This window comes from Gymnoscopelus microlampas, assembly GCF_963454915.1.
Source record: "Gymnoscopelus microlampas genome assembly, chromosome: 14".
NCBI classification, from domain to species: Eukaryota; Metazoa; Chordata; class Actinopteri; order Myctophiformes; family Myctophidae; genus Gymnoscopelus; species Gymnoscopelus microlampas.
The window spans coordinates 48,565,351-48,577,424 of NC_139951.1; positions in this window are offsets into that span (position 1 = coordinate 48,565,351).

Sequence of the window (12,074 nt, forward strand, 5' to 3'; positions counted from 1 at the left end):
TTCCAAGTTACACTAAAGCAGTCATGTAGTAGGCTATATTCCCCATGAGACTCGGGCGGTCTGCAGACTGCAGTGATCCCGCGCCGCCCACGTTATAAGAGATTGGAGCGTCAGGTTTATATCCTTAACCCAGCCAGGTTGTAGCCTATAACTCCCTATGACATAACTCCATACCATAGGACAAGCTACTGTAAGTACACACTGCAGGACCTTAAAGTTGTCGGGGGGTCATCTGATCGTTAAGCATAACACACTGCAGGAGTTTATTCCTTGAAATCGGCTGTCATAATATCGTTGTGGTTTTCACAACACGATTGATCCCCGACAAGGGCTGACACACTGTAGGATAGTTCACTAGGATGCTATCTCCAGAGTCAGACCCAATACATACATTTTTGTTTATTCCAATTCATTTTAATCGAGGTATCCCGTGATATGCCTCTCCCCCCCCTCCCTCTCTCTCTCTCTCTCTCTCTCTCTCTCTCTCTCTCTCTCTCTCTCTCTCTCTCTCTCTCTCTCTCTCTCTCTCTCTCTCTCTCTCTCTCTCTCTCTCTCTCTCTCTCTCTCTCTCTCTCTCTCTCTCTCTCTCTCTCTCTCTCGCACGGCAAGTGCGCTAATTCCGCTGTGACAGTTGCCATGTCCGCTTATTATAAGCGACTTTGGGATTATTTTTCTGTAAAGTTGCTTGAAAGTGTAGTTGCTTTTTTGGCCTTGTTTCCTAATGTTGTTTGAACCAGTTGTTCTCAAACATTTTCATGGCAAGGACCCCCAAATTAATATTTGTCCGCAGATGCGCAGACCTCCCACTTCTGAAAATATGTTGTGCCATAGACCCCCATACAAGATCTGTGTGGATTTGGAAAATACTCCACAACCCCCCCCCCAAATGTCTTATTAAAAATAGCCTATCTACAACGTGAGCTTGTAGATTGGCTATTTTCAAATATCCAATGTATTTGTAAATAGGTTTAAAGTGCTCAAGTGGCCTTTTCTTGGGCTTGTTTTCATAGACCTGGTTGCTTATTTCTCTCGCAACATCTGGCAACGCTGTTCAGACACAGCGTGTGTCACAAGCATGCTGCACTCACAGACACACACACACACACACACACACACACACACACACACACACACACACACACACACACACACACACACACACACACACACAGAGAGAGAGAGAGAGCTCTCGCTCTGTCTCTGTCTCTCTGTACAATTCCTCTAAAATAAACAGCCCACCAGGCTCGCTCACTTTCTCATTTAGTTTTATAATGTTAACTTAATACAGGACTGGAAGGTAATATTGTGGTAGGGACTGTTTGTTGTGGTCAGATCCAGCGACGCTCCCCTAGCCACGGTTGCTGTAATGTGCTCTCATTGGCTGCAGCGTGGATTTGCTCGCAGAATGGTCTCGGCTCCTTTCACACTGTATGATATTGTCTCTTGTCCTGTCCCAGACAGAGATGAATATCTAACAATTTAGATATCTGAAAAGCCGTCGCAGAGCGGAGAATCGCGGCCACATCGGGTCGCAGAGCCTTTCACACACACAGAGCATTGTCTCGCCGATCAAAGGCCGATCTGCGTCAGGTCGGGAGGTTTTGTCGGCGAGCGCCAAAAAATGTCGGCGACAGCAATATCGGACCTAATGTCTTGTAGTGTGTACCTGCCCTAAGTTAGTAGACCTCACTGTCCCGACCGCGCGACTCCCGACGCAAAAGCGCTCGTTGTTTTGAAAATAGCAGATCTACAAGCTCACAACGCGTCACGATGCGATGCTGGCTTGTGAGCTTGTAGATTTGCTATTTTCAATGCAGCCAGATCTACAATCTTATCTGAATGACTGCTAAAGCAGTTTGTTTAAATTAATTTATAATGTTATATTTTCACAGGGATTATTTATTAGTGTAGATATACATTTTGGAGTGGATATATGTGTCCAGATGCCTGTCAGACCGTCAGACAATGCTGCTCCGCAGGTCTAGGATGAAATAAACGGGTGCAGCCAACGTCAACAACTGGTCTCGACCAGACGTGAGATCTCAGCGTACCGTAGGATAAAGCCCACGTCAGGATATATTGATAAATGCCGAAAATTGCGGTGAAAACGCCGTACGCCCATTATTTGGGCTGCACCGCGTTGATAAATGAGGGCCAGTGTGTTGAGAAAATGGAAGGAGTACTTTGAGGGAACGGATGGAGGACAGTGTCGGTGTTATTCTATGCATAGTGGCTCATAGGAATAGACTATGTGACAACCAGGAATAGTTTGGTGACCACTGGAGAGACGGTTGACAGCCGGAATGTAGACAGCATCCGGGCGCCCTAGCCTGTGTCTTCCGTGAGGAGGAAGCCCAACAAATCCACGGTGAGGCCTTTAAGGACGGCTATTCAAGCAAGCTGCAAGTGGAGCCTGTAGTACCACCACGGCCCAAGAAACCATCACGCCAGAATTAAATGTTTAGAACAGGGGAGCCTGGTGCAACGCTCAGGTCCTGGACCTGGTGAGACGAAGGAGGAGCCCGGCCAGGAGGCCTTCCACAGAGCCTAGTCCCTCCACATGCCATATCCTCCGCTCCCCCCCAGTCCTGGCAGAGTAGCCCCGGATAAGCGGCCTGAGAGGCCCTGTCTTGCCCTAAGAGGACTGACCGTGGGTAGCTACTGGGATGTAAGTCGGGCGCTTGACAAACCCCAGCCCGGGTCACCTCGGCGAGGGTGTATGTTGCGTACCCACCACCCATGTTGAGACCCGAAACACCGATCAACCCCAGGCTACAACACTGATATGTCCCAGGTGCATCCATGTGATGTTTTTCTGTATGCAGGAGTTATTTGTAACAGAAGGATACCAGTGAGAGGGAAGATGTATAGGACGGTAGGGGGACCAGCCATGAGGCTGTACGGCTTGGAAACGGTGGCACTGACGAAAGGCCAAATGCCAAAGCGGTGGTTTAAGGATGCGGTGAGAGACGACATGCGGGTGGCTGGAGTCACAGAGGAAGACACAGAACTAGATGGGAAAACATTTATACATGTTCAGAAGTCATGAGATTTTGTCGTTGAGTTTGACTGTGAGCACAGTTGTATGGCGTGTTTTTGAAATGTTTTAATTTAGATGGTTAGAAATGGTAACTCCTGTTTTAAAATGTTCAAAAACATACTATGGGAGTGCTATTTGGTGATTGACCTCAAATAATTAAAAGATATGCAGAAATGCAAAAACAGTGTTGGCGGCCATCTTGAAAAAAAATGGCTGCCATCTTTGATTTAGGAGTGGCCCGGTTTTCTAAATCGAAGCGTGATCTCCAAAGATGATTTGTACCAAATTTCCAACTTGTATCACTATTTGAACAATTCTCCCAAAATATTGCTGCTAACTAGGCCACTCCCATTGCAACGCCCCCTTTTAGGTAATTAGCATGAACACACCCACACACCTTCATACTCACATACATCACGCAACATGTTAGCTTACTAGGACAAAAATTAGGAGGATTTGATCAACCGCTGGTGGCCATTTTGAAAAATGGCTGCCACGCCCACCAGGGTGAGAATTTGTGATGTCCCAATATCCAGTTTTGTTCAACATATATCTATCAACAGAGCCGCCAAATGTGGTGCATTCATCATAAAATGAACGATTGTTTTGGTGCCCCATAGGCCACTCCCACTGCCACACCCCCTTTTGGGAAGATGGTATGAACAGTTACTCAGCTGTTCATGACCAACCTTTCCACAACATTTTGTGAAAATCTGTACATCTATATCAAAGTTATGCAATTTGTTTGATCGGCCACTCCCATTGCCACACCCCCTTTTAACCAATTGACACGAACACGCACACACAGCTTCACAAACATATACTTGACCTTCATGCAACATTTCAGCTTCCTAAGGCAAAATCTGTAGCTGCTAGAGGGTGATTTAGGAAGGTTTGGTGGCCATTTTGAAAAATGCCTGCCACGCCCACAAGGGTGAGAATTTCTGATGTCCCAATATCCAGTTTTGTTTCCAATATATCAATCAACACTTCTGCCAAATTTGGCGCTTTAATCACAAAATTGAACGATTTTCGTGCTACGCCGCCAAGCTACTATAAACCTTATACATCAGCTATTTGAAAATAGCCAATATACAAGCTTGTAGATCGTCTATTTAAGAAAATATATAAAGTGAAAGTTTTGGAATATTTGCATAAATAACTGTCTCAAATATGAACACACAGTATCCCCTATCACAGTGGTTCTCAACCCTTTTAGTTTCAAGGACCCCCAGTTTGATATGCATTAGACCACAGACCCCCATTTGATAACCTTTTCTATCTCTTGGACTGCAATCTATAGGCTACTATAAAATCCTAACTCTGAGAGTGCACACATGGAACGAAATGGACCTGTGAGGTAGCATAGCTTTATGCAGCTTTCAGCTCAGTCCATAGATGATTGATTAGATATGTTATTAGACAGAAATGTAAAACAGCACAAGCACAGTCAAACACTTTGTGGGGGGTCCCTGGCACAAAATGTTTGTAGATGGAGGGTCGATGGACAAATGGATATAACATGGGGGTTGACATGAAAATGAGAACCACTGGTTTAATCCACATTGCCACATTTGAAGGCTGACACTGTTGCTTTTAAAATTGCCATTAAAGTATACTGTATGTATGCGCTGGAAATGCAGTATTCTACAGGGTTGTGGGCAGCATTGATGGCTGTCATGTTAGCAGCATTATTAAACCCCATAGTAAAGACAGCCAGTGCCATTTCAAATGAACATGAAACTGCTTTATTCCAGTTTCTGAACATATTCAGGTAGCACTTTACAATAATGACCCGTTATAAAGCATTTATAAACGTTTATAAGCAGTTTGTAGACTATTAACAAATCATTAACAACCTGTTTGTTGACATTCGTAAATGATTACTAAAACCTTTATAACTACAGTTACAAATCATTTATAAAGTATTAGGAAGTAGTGAACTATTCATGAATAAGCCATTTATATACATCTGTAAATGATTATTAAATCATTTGTAACGACCCATTCTAAAGCATTTATAAACGTTTATAAGCAGTTTGTAGACTATTAACAAATCATTAACAACCTGTTTATTGACATTCGTAAATGATTACTAAAACCTTTATAACTACGGTTACAAATCATCTATAAAGGTATTAGTAAGTAGTAAAACTATTCATGAATAAGGCATGTATAATACATCTGTAAATGATTATTAAATCATTTGTAACTGATGTTACATAATATATACAAGCTATTGGTAGCTTGTTCATGTTTAACATATGCTTTGTTAATCATTCCTAAAGTATCTATACATCCTTAGTACATGTTATTATGTGCCCTATAGTAAAGTGAAGACAGTTCATCATTTACAACTGTCTGTTAATGTGTTTGTTCATGTTTAACATATGCTTTGTAAAACATTCCTAAAGTATCTATAAATCCTTAGTACATGTTATTATGTGCCCTACAGTAAAGTGAAGACAGTTCATCATTTATGACTGTCTGTTAATGTGGACTTTCTCCTTACCTGTTGCAAACTACCTGGCTTTCATGAATGCAGACACCAAACAATTACTAGAATTATCTTTCATGTTAAGCAAATGATGCGTAAGACATTCGTAAAGAGTATGTAAACCGCATTTGCAGACATTATCATGGGCCTGAGCCTAGTTGCTTCTTTTGGGCTTGTTTTCATAGACATGTCCGCTTGTTTCTTTTGCAAAATCTGGCAACACACTGATTGCCTGCATTACACCTGCAGTAGCCTACTAGGAGGAGGAAGTGAACAGTGATGCAGTTGCAGACTGGACAGAAATATGTCTAATTCATGTTTTATGTGTTTTAACTGTCTTGTTGCAGGTGATCGAGGTAACATAAAATGGCTAATCTTACACACATGAAGTAGCATTATGACCAGGGGGTATTTTGATGGTGGCTGTTTGTATCCACAATGTTTGTTTTGATGTGAAGGCTAGTAATGTCCTCCATGCTTAGCAGTTTAGCTTAGCAGCTAAAGCTAACTTGCACTGGGAGGTGGTGACTGCAGGGGCTCCAAGCTGCTACTCTGTGATTCTGTTGTGATAAATTTCTTTGTTTAAATGTCAGTGTGTGTGCTGTGGCCAAGAGTTGCTACATTTTATATCTTAATACATTGTTTTATACTTTTATACTCTATAACGTTGCTTCTGCCACTTTTTGATGTCACATGTTTTACTAATCATTGTTAAACATGAAATAATAATGCATAGTCTTCACTTTACAACAAGGCCCATGATAACGTTTGCAAATGGTCAACATACTCTTTACGAATGTCTTACGAATCATATATTAAACATGAAAGATAATTCTAGTAATTGTTTGGTGTCTGCATTCATGAAAGCCAGGTAGTTTGCAACAGGTAAGGAGAAAGTCACATTAACAGACAGTTGTAAATGATGAACTGTCTTCACTTTACTATAGGGCACATAATAACATGTACTAAGGATTTATAGATATTTTAGGAATGTTTTACAAAGCATATGTTAAACATGAACAAACACATTAACAGACAGTTGTAAATGATGAACTGTCTTCACTTTACTATAGGGCACATAATAACATGTACTAAGGATTTATAGATACTTTAGGAATGTTTTACAAAGCATATGTTAAACATTAACAGACAGTTGTAAATGATGAACTGTCTTCACTTTACTATAGGGCACATAATAACATGTACTAAGGATTTATAGATACTTTAGGAATGCTTTACAAAGCATATGCTAAACATGAACAAACACATTAACAGACAGTTGTAAATGATGAACTGTCTTCACTTTACTATAGGGCACATAATAACATGTACTAAGGATTTATAGATACTTTAGGAATGTTTAACAAAGCATATGTTAAACATGAACAAGCTACCAATAGCTTGTATATATTATGTAACATCAGTTACAAATGATTTAATAATCATTTACAGATGTATTATACATGGCTTATTCATGAATAGTTTTAATACTTACTAATACCTTTATAGATGATTTGTAACTGTAGTTATGAAGGTTTTAGTAATCATTTATGAATGTCAATAAACAGGTTGTTAACGATTTGTTAATAGTCTACAAACTGCTTATAAACGTTTATAAATGCTTTAGGATGGGTCATTACAAATGATTTAATAATCATTTACAGATGTATGTATATGGCTTATTCATGAATAGTTCACTACTTACTAATACTTTATAAATGATTTGTAACTGTAGTTATAAAGGTTTTAGTAATCATTTACGAATGTCAACAAACAGGTTGTTAATGATTTGTTAATAGTCTACAAACTGCTTATAAACGTTTATAAATGCTTTATAACGGGTCATTATTGTAAAGTGCTACCCATATTCATTTGCTACTGGTTGTTCACTCTGTAAATAACCTGGCTGTTAACATGGGTTCTTGAAATTAAACGTGTCTAAAAGCTATGTTACACTACAATACAAACAATTGTAATAGTTTACTATGTGATGCCAGGCAAAACTAACTTGTGCCATGTTTACATTTCCCCAGCAGGGGGTGTAATTTGCTACTATGACAGTATTTTGTTCATATTGAATTATGTTTACCTGATTTGACGTCTTCTCAGTATAAAGTGTAGCACTTCTCAGTTACAGTACCTCTGTCTTTGAATTTTGTAGTAAGTAATAGAAAGATTGTAAAAAAAAAAAAAAAAAAGAAAGCACAAAGATTGACAGGCTTTTGGCTTTTTACACAGCCTGGTCGCAAGAGAGAAAATATTAAATTGGTCAAAGGCTGGTTTATAAAGAGGCTCATATGTGGCATATGTTTTGTTTCCCCCTCTTCTTCATAGGAAACTTAAGGAAGAAAGCAAATCTGTGTGTTTGACTTTTGAGGGGGATATGTTACCAGAGCGGGTTTACTCTAGGTACATGAGTTACAGGGTTAGACTATTCGAAAGAGCACCTCTCAGGTGCTTCTGCTGTCAACAAACAGTATGGACACGTCGCTGCAGTGTGTAGGGGAAAAAGAAGGTGTGGGAGGTGTAGTGAGGAATATTCAATAAAAATATGATCTCATGACATAGTGATTTAATAATGGGGGTGTTTGGGGGGGGCCACCCAAAAAAATCTTGCTTAGGGCCACGAAAATCCTAGGCCCGGCCCTGGAGGGGAGTGAAGAAAGGAGCGAGGCAGGTGTGGCAGAACAACAGGAGGAAACGAGAAATGCAGCTGAGTGAGGTATCTGTATAGACAGGAAAAAAAATGTTATGTTCATTGCTATGGTTATTAACTGTGCAGTGGAGATAAAAGGGAAATCGGAAAGAATAAAGATGAGGATGCTGCAAAGAGATTTCTGAAGGTTGAGGATGTCAGTGGAGCGGACCTGAACAATGTGTTAAGAGAGGAATTCGAGGCCTATAACAAAGCGGACAATTTGCGAATTGGGAATGAATGGGATTACTTTGAGTGGACATTTCTATTTAGTCATGTTGAGTGGACACTTTTATTAAGTTGCACTGTGACGCAGTCACATATAGTATAGGTAGGTGACAACACCAGACCTCTGTGTTTTTAACAATGTGTTTTAGCTGCGCCAGTGTTAACATGGGTTACAGCCATGGTAGTGTAGGGGTGGGTGGCCTTTCTGTTTAGTTTGCTCATGTGTTTCTTTAGTTTAGAGTTAGATAAGCTGAGGTAACTTACCCATGTATTGTCACTTTGTTAGCCAAACAGTGGAAGCCAGGGGCCTAACCCTAACTAACCTAATGGGGGCGGGTTGTTCGAAGTGAGGAATTTGACCAGGAAAGACATGATATTGAGGAAGATATGAGAGGAGCATATGGAAATGAAAAGAATACATGGGTCAAAGTGATGAAGAAATTGAGAGTTGTGTGATCGGGTTGAGTGGAGACACACACCGACAGCATCTTTAGCGATCCTCAAGTGGTAGGAAAGTTTGTGGAGAAAATAATTGGCAGAATAAAGTCAGTAAGGATGACCGGGAGTGATTATAGAATGTAAGAAAAGAGAAAAAGCGGATAAAGCCTTGATTATTATGTGCTTAGTGAATATCTAAGGAGTCTGAAGGAGTCTGTGGAGCTAGGAGGCTGACACGGTTTAGGGAGGGGAAACGGGAGGACAGTAAGTCAGTTTGTTTAACATGAAGGGGATATGGTACCAGAACGAGTATATGTAGAGTATATGAGTCATCGTGACAGGCCTTATAAGAGAGCACCACTACGATGCTATTTTCAAGAGTACGGGCACGTATCGGCTGTGTGTAGGGGAAACAAAAGATGTGGGAGGTGTGGTAAAGATAACTACAAAAAAAGACTGTGAAGGTAAAGAACAAGCAAAGTGTATGCATTGTTCAGGAGAGCAATATGCAGGCTCAGTGCAGTGCCCTAGGAAAATCAAGGAGGTAAAGGTACACAGGATGAGTGAGAACAGAAAGGGGTAGGGGCGCCGATTTTTGCCGGTGGGTGCTCAACCCCCCGCTTTTTTTTCTTTACTACCGGTACTGTTAACAATTATGTGAATAAATGATACAATCAATCAATGCCTGCAGCTAACGTGCATCCTAAATAAACAATATGCTAATACCTCTAATATATCCACAGCTGGTTTGGTGGGATGTTGTGTGTATATCACTTACTCCTACTGTCCATTTTCCGGAGATCTCCATCAGAAGTACGGCTTCTTCCTTTCAGAAAGGTCATAAGGGCATACAGAATACAAAAGAAAACAATCCCCACTCTTGAATAAGATAAGATGAGATAAATACTGTAAGCATTTATCTTACACTCAATTAGCATATAGTTAGAGGGTTAGTTATTTACAATTTAGGCATTTAGCAGACGCTCTTAATCCAGAGAGATTTACAGTAAGCAAGGACAACACAAGATAATACATCAACTGCATAGAAATAGTAATCTGAAAATAAAGTTATACATAAGTAAACCAATAACCTATCGTCAGCCTGTACATTGAAACTATAAACACGGATGTCTACATAACACGCTATCTAAGTTACATTTTAGCCATTGCATAATCCTGCAAAGTCGTCAAGGCTAGGGCAAGTGCTACGGGCTGAGATGGAGTCTGAAGAGGTGAGTCTGAAGATTACGGCAGAAGATTGGTAGTGAGTCTGCAGTTCTAATTGCAATGGGGAGTTCATTCCAAAGTTTGGGAGCCAGAAGGTAGAGGAGTCTGGCACGTGTGGAGCGTTGACCCGGATGTTTTAGGGAAGGTTCTGAGAGCTTCCCTGTGTTAGCTGATCTGAGAGAGCAGGACGAGTTGTAGGGTTGGATCAGGCTTTGAAGATACGGGGGTGCCATACCTTTGTAGGCCAACATCAGTGTTTTGTACTTTGTGCGGGCAGTAACTGGGAGCCAATGGAGGGAGCTGAGAAGGAGATGTTTTGTCTGGTTGAAGACCAAGCATGCTGCAGCATTCTGGATCATTTATATTTAACTTTCATTCACTCTGTTTCACATACATAAAATTTAAATCACATACATAAAATCACAAAATATGCACTCGGGAACACAACAAAGAACAGTTTCCCTGTGGCCCTTTGAATGGAGATCATTTTAAACACTATACACAACTTCTATACGGAGCAGAGACATCGAAAACTACATTTAACACCACCAAGAAAGTGCAGGTCTTCATCAATAGCTGCCTGCGCAAGATCCTTTGCATCCGATGGCCAGACGGCATCAGCAACAGTGAACTCTGGCAGAGGACAAACCAGCTGCCTGCATTAGAAGAAATTAAACGTCGATGGGGTTGGATACGACCCACTCTGCGAAAGCCCGCAAGCAAGTGAAGCAACATCACCAGACAAGCCCTAGGATGAATCCACAGGGCAAGCGGAAAAGAGTTTGTCCAAGAAACACCAGGTGTAGAGACCTGGAGGTAGACATCAAGACCATGAGGATGACCTGGTGCCAGCTGGAGAGAACAGCCCAAGTCACAGATGCCTGGAGAGCCCCAGTAGTGCTAGTAGGTAAATGGTGCATTTATATAGCGCTTTTATCCAAAGCGCTTTACATACAGTAGATTGTGCAATACATTCACCCATTCACACACACACATTCATACACCGACGGCGGAGGAAACCATGCAAGGCACCAACCTGCTCATCAGGAGCAATTAGGGGTTCAGTGTGTTGCTCAAGGACACTTCCACACTAACTCTGGGGGAGCCCGGGATCGAACTGGGAACCTCGTAGTTGCCATCCAGCCGCTCTACCGGCCACTCAACCCCTGAGCCACTGCGGCCGTAGGCATAAGTAAGTAGAGAACATAGAATTTACAGTCGTTGATATCGGTCTCATCTGCAATCAACAATAAACAATCCTGTTTCGGAGAAAAGAAAGTTAACAGGGCAACAATGCAGCTTATCAGAAACACACTTAAGACCCTGTAAAGGTTAAATCACTACAGCCCACAGCATCCCTGCAGAAAGCACTGCTTCTTCCGCAGCGACAACAGTAGGCCACAAGGCATAACTTTACCACCATGCTCTTGGTAAGCAGGACGTCATGCAGTTCCCCATTTGACTGATTGGGTGAACTCTTGGTTTGGGTCCGTGGGCAGATTATGGACCAGGCCAATGGGGCCAGTGCCCAGTGCTGCAAGGCCAATCAACCTTTTATTAAAATATAGGTTAATGCCCAAATAATTTGGCCAATACAGTACAAGGCTTTTATTTCCTATATTTTTGTCCTCAGGCTTGGAAGATAGCTAAAATCATTCCACTTACAAAAAATACAGCTGCACCATTTTCTGGTACAAACAGTCGCCCTATAAGCTTGTTACCAGCTTTAGGAAAGGTAATGGAGATAATTATTTTTCAACAAATACAACTTTATTTTGATGTAAATACAGAATATCAGCATGCCTAGACCTGGTCATTCTACATGCACGGCATTGACACAGATGACAGAAGATTGTCAATGTGAGATTGATAGTGGAAGATTGGTGGGGGCTGTTTTGCTTGATTTTAGTGCAGCGTTTGATTTGATAGATTTTTTTTTAATAGATAAG